The 16,527-nt window shown below is 45.0% G+C and overlaps 1 pseudogene; it reads right to left on the reverse strand.

Moving 5' to 3' along the window:
- Positions 1-2,578: 2,578 nt before the first annotated feature.
- Positions 2,579-15,131, reverse strand: LOC124657274 (annotated as a pseudogene).
- Between the last annotated feature and the right edge of the window lie 1,396 nt (positions 15,132-16,527).

The raw sequence follows: 16,527 nt of genomic DNA on the forward strand, positions 1-16,527 counted from the left end.
TTACCCCTCTTGCCATGCCGCCGGCAACCTTGGCATCCATAAACAAGCTCGAAAGGGCCTTCCTTTGGTCCGCCAAGGATGTTACCACCGGGGCCAAGTGCAAGGTAAATTGGGAGGTTGTGTGTGTCCTAAGAAGCTTGGGGGATTGGGGATCCTACACTTGGGTAAGTTTGCCACGGCTCTCAAGCTACGGTGGCCTTGGCTCGAATGGAAGGACCCCAACTCCATACCATGTACTTGTGGCCAGATCTATGCTTATGTGGTAGAAGTTACTTGGTTAGACCATATGTTTGAAGTTGTTTATGTTGTATACAAGTTACTTATGTGGTAGAAGTTGATCCATGATTTCTTCTTGATAATTGACAATATTATTTTTTAGACTTCTGCTTTCGTAGACCCACAAATCTTAAAACAGTGTAAACCCCCGAAGAATTATCTTCCTAAGTGAAACACAAGAACGGCTAAGATTAAACTATACCATGATACTTCTTCGGGGATTTACACTATTTTGAGATTCATGGACCTATGGAAGCATAAGCCTTTTTTATAATATAGGAAATTATGTTGGTGGCACTGCATAAGATAGTCTGGTCGGCGATCTTTTGTTATGTCACCAGCTTCTCCTAATAATATATAGATAAAGACGTAACCAAGAGTGAAGGACTTTGAGGCTTTCTTCTCCATTTATTCCAAATTACTTGTCGAGGATTCAATGTGAAAGATTGATGCACTAGCCAACTGAACCAAAAGTTTGAACTGAGAGAGAGGATCGGTCATTACATTCTAACACTCCCCCTCACGTCTATGCTCCTTTTTTTGGAGTCTTGACGTGCGCAACAGGAACGAGGGTAGGCTGTAATGTTTTTTATTGCTTTTGTTGGGTATTAAAGCCTTAACCTCTGGTTTCAAGTTGTATCTACCTTACGAATTCACCCATTAGTCCGAACTCAGAGAGATGACCGGTCATTGCATGCACTCTAACACTACCCCTCATGTCTATGCTCCTTTATTTCTGGAGTCTTGACGTGCGCAGTGGGCAAGCCACAATATTTTTTTATTGCTTTTGTTGGGTATTAAACCCTCAACCTCTGGTTTCAAGTTGTATGTACCTTACCAATTCACCCATTTGTTTGAACTGAGAGAGAGGGCCGGTCATTACACTCTAACACCCCCTCCCTCACATCTATGCTCCTTTTTTTGAGTCTTGATGTGCGCAGCGGGAATGGGGCATGCCGCAATATTTTTTTATTGCTTTTGTTGGGTATTGAATCCTCAACCTCTGATTTCAAGTTGTATGTACCTAACCAATTCACCCATCAGTCCGAACTGATGGAAAGAGAGTAGGCAGTGTATTTATATTCAACACTCTCCCTCACGTCTAGGCTATTTTAGTCCTTAGCGTGAGTTTGGTGCATGTCGCAGAATCTATTTTATTTGTATTTTTAATACTACGCTAGCAGGGTTTTGAACTTGAGACCTCTTGGATATGATACCATGAAAGATTGATGCACTACCCAACTAAACCAAAAGTCCGAACTGAGAGAGAGAGAGAGAGAGAGTCCGCCATTACACTCTAACACAATGAACCTAGAGTTTAGACAATATTTTGTCTAAACCTGTGACAAATAATTTGAATCAAAGAGAGTATAACTCATCTTGCTTGTCTGCTTCCCGGTGTAGCTAGCTGACGATCTCAGCTTTTTGCAGATGCATTTCTGGGTAAGTCCACTAATCATTTCACTTGCATTACTTTGTTTCTAGCTTTATTGTGTTTATATATTTTTACATTAGTGATATTTATGTGGAATTATTTTGATGGTCAGGACCTGCACTTCTCTTGAGGAAGTCCTCAGTTACATCTCATGTATAATGAAGGTGATGACTATGACTCAAGGAGACAAACACGTAACTAAGAAGACTATGAATTATCTACTAGGTATATCTGTTGCAATCTTGCAATGATTTCATGTCCAAATACATGCATATGTGGTGGAGGAACTATGCAATTAAATATAATTGATACCATACTATAATGTTTTGCAGGAACGGTGCATATGGGCACAAATATGCTTGTATCTGCTTGTATCATGATTTTGCAGGTAAAAATGTATGCTATGTAAGCAATCAACATACTGCGAGTTTAAACAAACAATGTGTGCGAAAATAATAGAACACATATGACAAAACAATACACATCGTTTGCGATCAGCAAAAACGCAAACATTTGGCTATGAAATAACGTTTTTGGTGAGTATTACATCGCAAATGATTTGTTGAAACAAAACCTGTCCGACCAGTGACCCTGGCGCAGTTGATGTATAAAACAGTATTCCATCATTAAGTAAACCTACATTCTATCCCGTTATAACCATGTGTACTTTAGAGGAGCATAGTCTACCTTTGCATAGTGATGGTAAGGTTTTCATATGTGACGGACCATTTCAGCCGTACGTGAAGAATTGTTTTGTACTAGTGTGGAATTTGGTCTTAGTTGACAAAATAAGGGCATGGAATTTAGTTTTACTTAACAAAGGAATACTATTTTATACATCAACTGCGTTTGAGGAGATTTACACAATTACACATGACCGTAGGAGTGATCAGTGTCTATCTATAGAAGATCAGAGTTACACCTTAGGTTTCAGACAAACTGGACACTGAGTATATGCAATTTACTCATCTCCCAATTCGAAGGAAGGTGGTGATTCTTGGCATGCTTTATCAAACGAAGCCCAGAGCAATATTATATAGAATTAACACGGGCAGCGACACCAATGTCCCAAATATTACCCTGGAAGATTCAACAAAAAGATACACATTCAGTTACCGAAACAAGCGGATTTACTTATACTATTAAGCTAATTCACCCAACACATAACAACTTACCCGGTGCTAAGTACATCAGCGTGCAGGCCATACACCCTCGCGTACCCAAACGCAGTGATGGATTGAGGAAGGGTGGCCTGTGGACAATAATCACCATAAGTGGCAAGAACATTCAGTGATCATTCAGGTTTATGCAATCGCGCCGTAGTTTGATGCAGGTGGTAGCACGCAGGACGTCTCCGCGGAGCCCCAGAGCAGCCGCTGCCGCGGCGGTGGCAGCCGGGCCGACGATGAATCGCAGCACCATGCCCAGCGCGGTCAGGCTAGTCCCGCAGGCGATGATCCTCTCCTGCAGCGCCATGAACTGGCCTACAGTTCACCTAGTTAATGCAAAATATATATTCTACTCATCTTTTCTTGTGATTGTTCTGCCCTACTTATCTACTGCTTCTAGCATACCGATGCTGAACATGCGGAGTCCAAGCCCCGTCCTTGATATGATCAACACCGAGCCCTCGATGATGCTTGGAGTCTCGATGTGCCACCTATATGTGCACAAAATTAAGTAATGAATAATGAAAAGTTCAGACAAATGCTAAGTGGTATCAAAGAAATTTCTGAAGTGATGCGGGGTTCAAAGAAACGGACAATATTTTAGGAAATGAATAAATATTGTGAAATATCATGGTACAAATGAAAATCAAACGGAATAGTCCTTTTTTGAAAACAGGCAAAATCTTTTCCTTTTCATTAATAAGAACAAGGTGGCCTGTGACAAAAATAGAATAAAATTATATTACATGCATTCTAATCCCTCGAAATAGCATTTTTGTCCTGTTTTTTTTATAAATAAAGGCTGAATCAATACAAGGTAGTGAGGAACCCTCTTACAAAAATAGGGTAACATCGTGTTGCGCCGCTGATGTCGAGTCCGAAAAACGGACCAGGGTTTTCATCCGGAACCCAGCCACATGGAGGATACCAACAACAACTCCCACAAGGAGGGATACGATACCGATAGGTGTCACCACCGCCGGTGCTGTAGCCAGAGATTTCGCTTAGGACCACGTCAATCGTGCCACCCAAAGGAGGGACGGTGCCACCAACTTGAGTTCTCCAAGTCTAGCCAGGGTACCACCACCACGACGACAACAACACCAGGAGTACCCGTCGCCCTCCCAACACTGCCCAAGTAGCCAAGGGGATGTGCCACCACCGCCGCAGTGTTGCTCGCCGCCGCTGGGCTAGACATGCAGCCTCTCCATCCAGAGTCGCTGCCCCTGCCGTCCATGCCCCTGCGCATCGGCAACGGTATGGAGAGCACTAGCCACATACCGTGGGGATGCGCTAGACCCAAGACCGCCTGACCAGATCTGACCTGGACACGCATGCCCGAGAGAGTAGTGTGCCCAACAACATCTCCAACCGCTCGAGGGGCAGCCACCTCGACATCAACCGTTCCAAGCCGCCACAGACCTACCTGGTCCCTCGCCCAATGCGGAGGCTATGAGTACGTAAGTGCAAGAAGTGCATAGGTTCAAAGTGATGACCGGTTTTATTTTAGCCCTTAAGCTTTGATCATACAAGGGAAAGTTAGTTCTGTCTTCATCTCCGTTCAAACTGTATGATCAATAACATTGTAATGTTTTCTAATACATGTTATTTTTGTCCACACATATCAATGCAAAAGAGGACATTTAAAATAAAATAGCTGAAAATTTTCGGTAGATATGTATGCCATTATCTGAAGAACCAAGAGATTGCAAATAGAAGATATTCAAAAGGAGTAATTAGAATAGATGGTAGATGTCAGTAGTAGGTAAACCCCTATAGGAGACAAATCATTAGTGGCGCATTACGATGGGAAGACCACAGGTATTTTCTCAAAATATCAGTGGCGTGTTTAGGTGCATGGTGCCACCTAGTTACTTACTGGTGGTGTGTCTGCCAAAGAAAACAGCATTGGTAAGTGGGACCAACAGTCCTATAGGGAAAAAATAGTAGTGGTGTTTAGGTGCACAATGCTACCTAGTTACTTACGGGTGGCGTGCCTGCCAAAGAAAACACCGTGGTCACATCGCTAGCATTTCCTTACTAGTGACATGGTCACCGCCCTGCCCAGCATAGCTAGGCTACGTGCGACCACACCACACCATACCCATGGCTGGCCTCCCATACTCACTATCTAGCCGCTCTCCTCATCCTCATCCCCAAACCCTAGCACCCACTGACGCCACCAGATGCTCCTCTCTCACGTCGCTGCCTCCACAACCGGATGCTACTCTCTTGCGCCCCCACATCTCCCGCGATCTTCCAGCCTCTCCTTGCCACACCCGCTTCCTCGCCACGTTGTCGCCGCACCTGCGTCCTCATCACCAAATCAGCACACCAGCATCCTTGCCGGTTTCCTACATCCCAGTCGAGGTGAGCCTCCCCTCCTCTATTTTTAATTGATTTAGTAATTTAAATGTTTAGAAAAATTGTGATGTGTCTAATGTTGATATATATATATTTTTTAGATTAGTGGAACTAAAAACATTGTGGATTCATATTTTAGAAATTTTTTAAAATGTCTAGTGTTTAGTGTACAATATAGATTTACATTTTAGATTATTGAATTTATAATATTGTGATTTAGATTATACTAGATTTAGTAGAATTTTTTGTCACAATCTTGTTATGTACTATTATTGTTCAAACGGAGTTGTTTGGAAGATGTTCAAAATGACAGCCAACATTTTGGAAAAATGTTTGTTTCATTAAAATTGTGGCCCTCAATATGTCCGATATTTATTAAAGATCATGCCAATTTTTCGTCAATTTTAATACTCCATGGAGTAACTAATTTTTACTTATTATTGGTTAGCTCTCGATACCATGCATAACATGGAACAACAGCAGTTCCATGGTATGTGAAAGAAGGTGAAGAAGTCACCCACGTAGGGATGGAGATCATAGTGGTGGGAAGAAGCCTTATCTTGGCACGTGGAAGACCCCGGAGATGGCAGTGCACGGCTATGACTGAGTAGCGTGCTTTGATATCAGCCTAGCCACTAAGAGGCCGAGAAGAAGGATAGGCACCATCTGGAGTTATTGATGGACGACCCCTACATGGTGCATTACTCCAATGATCCTCTTGTGGTGGCATACAACCACCAGGTGTTTGGGTCTGACGGCGCGGGTGCGCTAGCAGGATGGTCAGGAGGCCAACCCCTCTGTCTCATGCCAGCGGGACGAGCCGGAGGACACCTAGTGGTCTTTTGATGAATCGAATGACATCGAGACTAGGATGAGCTCGAGGAGGATGAGGAGCTCTAGAGATATTTAGGCACTAGAGCAAGTTTCTAAATTATAGGCTGTTTTATGTTTAATATGCAACTTATCGAACTAGAGTTTATAATGTTTTATGCTTAATATGCAACTGATCTTACAAGAGTTTACAATATCTTATGTTTAATATGAAACATATAATGCTAGAGTTTAGAACTACTTAATGTTCCTTTCTTTAATCTTTATAAACGTGATTATTCACCAGATGGATCCCATGTGCGTTCATTGTGGCTACACCAAGTTCAATGATAAGAAGTTTTTCATAACGCTTGCTAGAAATTTGAAACTAGGACGGTATGTTCTAAGTCAACATGTTGTGCCTGAGTTGTTTATAGTTTCTCCCATGAAATGTCTAGCTAATTCTTGTTTTTTTTTCTCAGGCCATCCCTACAGCGCAATATGTGACTTCATGGACCGTGTCAACAGAGACAATTTTTTTACCAAGAACCATTTGATTTTACCTTGTTCTAGCCGATAGTGCCCACAAGGATCGGTAGGGTTCAAGTCATTAACGAGGTAGACCGATCCTATTTTAGTTGCCTATGTTGGAGAGAACTTGTAGAACTCTACGGGATGAAAGTTGAGACAAGGTGCAAGTTTTATCTCGGCCATGGTTATGACACCATATATTTCTTTAGTAAGTCCCGCTAGAACTCGTTCTCTTCCGAATCTGAAGACCGCGGTCCCAGAGATGACGACATGATCACTCTGCATTACTCCGAGGAGCCTAGTGATGATGACTCTGGCTAGATGGCTAGGTAGCTAGTGATATGCTAGTTGATCGATGAATGTCAACAATATGCTACTCTAGCTAGTTATATGCTATTATTGTTGCTAAATTCAATAAAGGTAGCAGTTTTCTTCTATTTTTCGAATTGTTGCTACTGCAGTGGCACGCCGCTCCTATTTCTGTTACTAGTGTCTTGTCATACTTGCACAACAACATTATATATGTTACTAGTGGCTTGTTATACTTGCACAACACTAGTATATATGTTACTAGTGGCATGAGGCTAGCACACCACTAGTAACTTGTACCAGTTGCACCATATTATTGGTGTACCACATACGTACACACCACTAACACTGATTTTGGCATACCACTATATATATTAGTAATTTCTCGACTAGTGTATGAATGTATGTATGTATATATCCGAAATATATAATAACATTGATTAATTTTACTTCCATACAAACTCTATTGAATTGTATATCAATGTTCTAAGATAATTATATAGAAATTATCATTCATGTTCAAAATAATTAAACATATAAATTTATGATATCCTTCACATAGGCTAATGGTTCTAGACAATAATGATACACATTTGAATTCCTCATCTATTCATAAATTGAACATTTGGAACCAACTGAGGCAACCACATAACCAACCAATCCATGCTATATGTGCATGCATATTAGGAATTCCACCTAAGACTACTAAAGTGGATAGCAACATATACCATGGCGCAGATATGAGACCTTTTTTTTACGTTATATAGTCATTATCTATTCTATTGTGAACCTCTAGGTGATGGTAACATATTATGTTACTCTGTTGTTTCTTTATTTTTTAATAATTTCATGTCATCTATTTTTTCTAGGTGGCATGCATGTTACTATATATGTTACCCACACTATGGTAGGTCTAAGTATACATGTACAAATGTACCGACATGAACATCAGTAGAAATACGGTAGCATCAAAACAATACATGAGCTATTTACATGACTCTCTGACCAGGGGATAAAGGATACACATTTATTAATTACACAAAGCATATTCATAATCAATTTGCTTTTATATAAACTCCGTATAAAATTCATAGAAACTTAAAGTTTCAGGATACATTTATATGAAAGTGGCGATTTGTATATAAAATTCTACATGATAAGAAGTCTGATGTATGTGCAAGAATAATAAAGTCAGTTGAAACCAGTGCAAGCACATAAGAATGTGTAAAGTGCGAGTAGCATTTCATGAACATATGCACAAGTTAATGTCCCATGATAACGTGAAGAAACACTTAGAATCATTTGACACTAAGCATAAAATCACATTGCTTCTAAGGATGGAAATTATGTTTGTTTAATTATTTTAGATAAAATGCTTTCTTTTAGTTCTTTGCGGTGGGGGCTTTAAAAATAATATATCAGTGCAACTGTAAGGGTAAAATAATACTCCCTCCGATCCTAAAAAAGTGTTGGGAGACTAATACAAATACGTTTTGTGCTTAAGCCCTTCTAAATTCAGGAAAAGAATTTCTAGCATGGCTCGAAGCGGCCATGTCAGAGAGCATGTTGAGCACGGATTTCGTGTTCCAGAGCGAGACAGGGAGCGGGAGCAGGCGTGAACTACGAAGACCTTCACACAAAACCTGGAGAGGGTGGACTTTGCGCCGGAAGTCACCGGAGAGCCGCCGATGGCGAAAATCTGCGAGAGAGAAAGGAGGTTAACACCAATGGGTTCATTGGGAAGGGGAAGCAGATGGACGAATGGACCGAGAGGACAGGGAACGAGGAAGGTCAATGGAGGATCAAAAAGGCAAGAGAACGCCCGGAGCTCCCGAAATCGAAGAAATTGACCGATGGCCGGAGTTGGGAATCGGCGAAACTAGGGGCGATTTGGAGAGCCCTAGCTCGACAAGGCGGATCTTCCAATCACTACTAGGAAAAAGCATATAGTTGGAGGCAGTAGGTGTCGGCGCACCACCATGGACGTGCGCCGGTAGCCAGTGTTGCCGGCGCACCTCTATTCAGCCGCGCCGGGGATGCAGGCCTTCTGCCGGCGCACCAGAGGAGTAGACGCACTGGCGCTATTTCCTGGCATGGCCGCGGCCGATTCGGGCCAGGCCCAAGCATCATTGCCGGCGCACCAGCCCAGGGGTGCGCCGGCGGAAAATGCGCTATTGCCGGCGCACCCCTGGGCTGGTGCGCCGGCAATGATGCTTGGGCCTGGCCCGGGGGTGATATAGCCGAAAGGGCTATGTGCTGCCGGCGCACCCATGCCCTGGTGCGCCGGCAGTAACCTGGGCAGTTATTTCTGCTCAACAACCACTCCCCCACTACTACCACTCCACTCCTCCACACAAACCCGAGCCTTCTCCCAACCCAGCTCATTTTTGCCCATTTCTATCCCCAATTTCACCAATTTGACCAAACAAAATCATATTTTTTGAGCAAATCTTCCCTTCCTACATGCATCTCCCACATCCCCCTATGTAGATCTAGATCTACTATCCCGCATTGACCGCTCAATCTAGATCTAGATCTAGAAAGTCGGCTTCCATACGCCGTGGTAGCGGCGCGACGTCTCGATCTCGTTGACGAATATATCAAACAAATAGGTGATTAATGAACAAATTGAGGAATGAAATCGACGTATGTTGGACATTTGAAGCAAAGCTCTCGTGTGTGGCATATATATATATGTTGTGCTTGTGCTTGTGTGTGTTGGCGTTGAAAATGAGTTGCCAACGTTGCGCTGAAATGTTGATTCTTTAAGTTTCCGTTTCGGCACATTTCTGGCGCTCCTATGTCCTACCGTGTAGGAAGGTCATGCCGAAATTTTCCGTGAAAACTACCGACGGATGCATGGTTCTAATCAATTATGTAATCTTACCATGCAGGCGATAATGGTTATCGAGATGAGTGAAAGCATCGTGATGAGATATCTGAAACACGCGATCATCGACATGTATGAAAATAACCGCACAGAGGTATTGTGTCCGTGCCGGAGATGCAAACGAGGGAAATGGTTTGACCCGTATTCAGGCAAATTGCAGGGGCACCTGCTCACTAATGGTTTCATGCATGGACACACTCAATGGATGAGTGATGATGGCGCGGAGGTCAATGGGGCGACGGCGGCAGGTGGTAAAAATGGCCGGCAAGAAGGAGGGCATCATGATATTGATGACGATGAAGAGTTTGTCGCACATGACGATAACCTTGACGACGGCAATAACCTTGACGACGACGAAGAGGTGCCGCTAGCTTCAGTCGTGCGGGACCCTCATCTTCAAGATCTGCTTCTCGAAAAGACGAAAGGCGCCAAGCGAAAATCAAAGCTTGAGCAACTCGAGATAGACTCGAATACTCCGTTGTACGACTCAGGTCGCGGGTTGGGGAGTCTCGCTTGAGAGTAGCTCTCGATGTGCTGCGGATGAAGGCGAAACACGGATGGACGGACACAAGCGTCGACGACATCCTGGAATACGTGAAAGATCTCCTTCCTGCCGGGAACACGTGTCCTGGTAGTCTAGCCGAGGCCAAGAGAATCACGTGCCCTCTCGACTTACCCCACGAAAAGTATCACGCCTGCATCAACGACTATATCATGTATCGCAAGGAGCACATGGACAATACCAAATGTCCTGTGTGTGAAGCTGAACGGTACAAGAAAGGGAAGAAGAAAGCTCCTCGGAAAGTTGTGTGGTACTTCCCGCTCGCCCCCCGGCTTCAACGGTTCTACGCGGACCGCAAGGAAGCAAAGCTCATGCGCTGGCACGCAGAAAGAAAGGAGGCAGTGTTGAATGATGAAGAGCGGATTGAGCACCCGTCGACATTAGCCGAGCTCAACGCCCTCACGGTAATTAACTAATGTGTACATCAAGTTAATATATTAGTTTCATCATCCTTGCCCTCTCTCTAACGCCATACACATGTTCTCGCAGGCGCTCTCAACGCCATGCACCTTCCTGATGAGAGTAAACGACGAACTCAAAGACGTCGCGAGGGGGTCCATCCTTCGGCCCCTGGATAAGAAGTGGCACACACGAGATATGGCGGATGACGTTTTATCGGGTTGAAGTGGATCGGGCGTTACCGGGCTATGAGGATTTGTTTCCTCCTAATCAACCGCATGGTGCCGATGACGATAGCCCGTTGAATCTGGCCTCACTGAAGGGTTGGGTACTGCTATGGCCGAAGACCCTAATTCGGATCAACACCTACTCGGGGTCGACGGCAAGCAAAGACAAGCACCTTGTGGCGCCACATGTCAGCGTCCCTCCATGACAGCCAGCGGCGCCGGTGGTCATCGCCCCACCAGAACGGCCAGCTGCGCCAGAGGTCAGCGCCCCACCACAACAGCCAGCTGCGCCAGAGGCCGAGGAATACGAACGTGAGAACTTCCAATGGGATATTCCTACGTCTTCACAATTTGTCCATGAGGATGCGCCGGCCTCGAAATATGTGTGCTCCAAGAAGGCTGTTCGATTCTCAAGAAACGGCTGAGGAGGAAAATCTGAGGAGGTCGCCACCGCCGCCGTCAAAAATATGATGAGCCCAAACACACTCCGTGCTACGGCCACTACGGCGATGGATGGTCCAGCACTACAACCCAAGAAGAGGAAGAGGGCAAATAAGAAGGACGCCCAAGACAAGGCGGTGGCCAAATCCAAGGACAAGGTCCCACTCCTTGACAAGTTGCCAAACAATTGGCGACCTCTGCATCACTTGGGTGAACCGATCTTGCCGGAGCATGTCCTGAAGAAACTCACCCCGGATATGAGGAGCTTGCATGAGACCTGTCGGGCATGTGGAGAACATTCTTCTCAAATCAAAAGATCCTCGCTTACCCTCTCTTCGTGGCGAAGGTGCCAACTGGCATGAACTTCGTCGAGAAGTACCCCGCGGACTTGTGCTTCATCCGGTTCAACGACATCTTCAGCATCTATCGCATGCAAGTGCTCCACTTTAGTGTGGTTCGCCTAGTTGCTCTTAGCTTGTCTTCCCAGATTGTTAAGGAGGGGACGCCGACCATCGCGATAATGGACCCCTTCTATATGCGGGAGAGCATCATCTGCAACGCTGGGGATCGCGCGATTGCCACCCAGCGAGTCGAGGATTTCATGCTGGTGAACATTAAAAAGGGCGCCATTCTCATCCCTTACTTCCCGAGTAAGTAATCACTCGCTAGTCCCCCATCACCATTCTATCCTATATCTCCATTTGCATTTCCAAAGGTTAATCCGTGTGTTTTCCGCAGAGACAAGTTCTGCACCCTCATCGCCGTGCACCCGCAACACTCGCATGCAGTCTATCTCGACTCGGGTAGGGACCGCAAGAAAGACTACACCCACATCAGGGCCCTTCTCAATGATGCTCTCACCGGCTTCGCCAACAAGGCAGGCCCCCTCAAAGTAGAGAGGAAATCCCGAGGAGGCTTGGTCTTAACCCACACAACCAACTTCCCCTGCCTCAGGCAGTCGACGCAAGACAATGGGATGGACGCGTGGTACGCCATCCTTCAGATGCAGGAGTACATAAAGTACGCAGATGACATGTTGCTGCCAGAGAATCTCAGAAACAGGTTTGCAAACATGGCGGATGCATGTCCCTGATAGAGAGATTAGAAAGAACTGGGGTCGCATCCAGCAGTTCATTTGCACGGTAATCCTGCAGGATGTCAACGGTAGGTCTGGCGAGTTCTTCTACGACTACGGTCTACCACCTAATGACGAGATAGAACTCCGCTTGGAGATGTCGCGTGATGAGAGGCCGTTCAACTCGCTTGAGGGCTGCCGTCCATTCCCCCCTAGGCGTACAACCTGATCCTACGACGGGAACACTTGCTAAAGCTTGAACGATATGTCCTTGAACTTCCATATTGTAATAATTGCTATATATTCCAATAGAATCGACTTGTTGCTCTTATTTAGTTGTATGAATGTGCATGTGAACATGTGTCTATAGTTTCATTTACTATGCTATATATTTCAAGATTATGGCGTAGATAGCTTCATAATTATTTGCATTTACTCGACCACTACTTGCCTCGTATTTGGAGTTCGCCGATGATTAGAATGTTCGGTCACTCGTACACTCGGGGGTGGAGCCAGTGAGCCTTGGTGCGATGGCCACAAGTATCAATCTCTTGTGCATTCTACCTAGCCTAACTGACTCCATCCCTGGATGTTAATATTTGTTTCGACCGACAAAGTATGAGGCACGCTATTTAATTCGTACTACTTGTCTTTTATTTGAGTTCGCACTTCTTAATTGCATTGGCCGATGATTAAAATGTTCGGTCACTTGTACACTCCGGGGTGGGGCCAGTGAGGCTTGGTGTGATGGCCACAAATATCAATCTATTGTGCATCCTACCTAGCCTCGCTGACCCCATCCCTGTATGTTATTATTTATTTCGACCAACAAAGTATGAGGCACATGCTATTTAGTTCGTACTACTTGTCTCTTATTTGAGTTGGCACTTGTTCATTGCATTGGTACTAACGTTTTACTTGTCTTGTGAATGGAGATGCCGACGACATATGTCGTGTACAAGGGGAGGGTTCTCGGAGTCTACGACGATCGGGAGGACTAGTCGGAGACAGGTGCACCGTTTCAGCGGCAACAACTACAAGGGATACCCCACTAGGGTGGAGGCGGAAGGAAGATACACCCGTTATGTAGCGGGAGAGATGAGGGACATGAGGAGGAACCGGATGAAGACCATGGCCTTCGTGATGATGGTCATCATGACCATGTTGGTCATGTTCTATGTGATTGTAGTTTAGGTTAGGACCTACATTGTGAGGTGTATGACGATACTAGCTTGTGACGACTATGTACCGAGACTTCTAACTTTGTGAAACTTCGTCGTTCGGTGTTGCATATGCACATGTGTTGTATGAATCAACATTCCGGAACGAGACTTGTGTATTTGTGTATTGATACCGAAATGATACTTGACTCTCTATGTGCTTCTCATATTGCATGTGCTGCTGTACAAATATGAACTGTGTTGTAAATATATACTGCTGTCAAATATGTATTCTAATATGCTGGAAAAAAGCTGAAAAAAGAATTTTCGAATTGAGAGATAGAGCGTGGAGTACGCGAGTTGAGAGAAAATAAAACTTGATGGTCGTTTTGTAAAGTATCATGTCCGACGCTTATTTCAGATCGGATGGAGTACATAATATCACATAGTTAACAGATACACGTACGGTCGGGAGTCCTCCAGCTAGTTACTTAATTAATCCCTCCATCCATGAATATGTGTATTTTTAAGTTTTCTCCTAAGTGTTTTTTTAAAGTTTGATTGCTTAACTTTATAAAAATAGCAATATTTAGGACATAGAAATTAGTATCAGCAGATGCATCTTGAATTTTTTTGTTTATGACATAAATATTTCTATGTTTTTGTATAACGTTGGTAAAAGTAAAGAATGTCCATTTTATCATAAAAATTAAAAATACACTTATATTTATGAACGGAGGTTATGTATTGATTGGTTAAAACAATCAAAATACGTACCTGTGTGTGACACACGACCATGCAACCCCGAGGACACCGGCGTAGACGCTGGGATTCCGTGTCATGTTGAGCAACACCACTCTGAGCAACGGCAAGATAAGCACCTCAGGCCTCCTCTCCTCCAGGCCGCCCTCCACGTCGTCCCTCGCCTGCACGTCCTCGCCCAGCTTCCAAGCGCCACCGCTGGCTCGCCTCACCTCGAACGCTAGCAGCAGCAGAGGGAAGTAGAAGACGAACTGCGCCACCGATATCTGCACGATGAGGTTGCGCCCCCACTGGCCAAACATGCCTTCCATCAGCGGCACCCCCACGACGAGCGAGTTGTTGAGGGCCGTAAGCGAGTAGTCGGTAATGCACCAGGAAGAGACGAACTCCCGGTCCCGGCCGCTGCCTCCGGTGCCGCCGCATCGCGTGGTCCATGCGGCGATGGCCCAGGCGGCGAGGGCAAGCACGATGGCAAGCTTGGAGAGCGCGTCCGCCGCCAGGACGCGGTAGTTGACGGTGTAGGGCCGTAGGGGTCCATGCGCGCCGCCAAGTCGAAGGCGAAGAAGGGTACAGCGAAGTAGGTGGCGAGATGGTTCAGGGCGTCGCATTGGTCTCGCGTGTAGAGCTTCCACCACCGCACCGAGCAGTAGCCCAGGCCCAGGGCGAAGTAGAGCGGCGCCATGCCGCCCACCACCTTGTACACGTCGCCCCACCCTATCATCTCTTCTGCTCTGTGCTGTGCTGCAGTACCCAGTACGTCTGCCTGCCTTAATTCTGCACTCTGCTTGTGTGCCACAACTATGGTCGATGTTCTGGGCCGTGCCGTTTCTTGATGCTTATATCAAAGGGCGATCATATGAATATACGATAAAATATAGAAGATCACAACAACCAATTAACTTCACATAAGATGTATACTTTACTAGTGGCATGAGGCTGGCACACCACTAGTAACTTGTACCAGTTGCACCACATTTGTGTGGTGTGCCACATACGCACCACTAGCACTGATTTTGACATACCACTACATTAGTCATTTCTCCACTGGTTTATGTGTGTTTATATCTGAAACATGTAATAACATTGATTAGTTTTACTTTCATACGAACTCTATTGAATTTTATATCTATATTCTAAGATAAATTATATAGGACTTTCCATTCATGTTCAAACTAATTAAACATATAAATGTATGATATCCTTCACATAAGCCACCGGTTGTAGTCTTGTAGACAACAATGATACAAAAGATATAGAAGATCACAACAACCAATTAGCTTCACGATCATGGGGAAGACTAAGCTTCAGTACAGTGTGTATATATGTACGAATTTTGCTTTAAAAAATGAATGACCCCAGAACAGCGAAACAAGGGCTCTGTTTAATTAGAGCCATAGCTGTCGTGATCCCGCAATATTTCGTGCTTGCCTCTATGTATGATTTTTTATATTCCACCTGTGGCTTTGATGCTAGCGAACAAAATATATGTAAATGGAAACACATGTTCACAATGTCAGTTTATGTATATTTTTTGGAAAAATCCACCGATCTATTTCTAATCATTTATAGTAGTACACAGAACCCAAAACATAATAAAAATTACAAATGTGTCTTTAGACTACCTAGCGGCAACAACAAACACTAGCGCGAGCCGAGGCCGCGCCACCGTCCTTGCCCCTCCATCATCTGAGCTAGTCAAAGCTTGTCGTAAATCGTAATGGAGCTTGTTGTAGTAGACAAATGAACAGTGATCCTGCTAAGGCCCCAAAGGATTGGCGCACCAAAACAACAACCATCGATATATATGAGACCCGTAGATCGGAGAGACAGAGCTGAAACCACATCGGTCGAAGTAGTCGAGGTCGCCGAGGTATCCAGCTCGGCGGCGCGCGTCGAACTACCACATCCCGAACGAGATCCAGTTGTAGGAGTCTAGCGCGTACGCCGGATCTTGACGGAGATCGACTGATGGCAAGATGGCTCAGCGGCGGCGCACCTCATCATGGCGCTCTCGCCCTCGCGTGGCACGGGAGGACCGGCACACGCCTGGAGTTGAGGTACCAGCCTCCTCCAGCAGTTTTGCGTTCGACCATGGCACCGGCCGGTTTTCCTCCGAC

The sequence above is a fragment of the Lolium rigidum genome, chromosome 5 (genome assembly GCF_022539505.1).
Source record: "Lolium rigidum isolate FL_2022 chromosome 5, APGP_CSIRO_Lrig_0.1, whole genome shotgun sequence".
Classification (NCBI taxonomy): Eukaryota; Viridiplantae; Streptophyta; class Magnoliopsida; order Poales; family Poaceae; genus Lolium; species Lolium rigidum.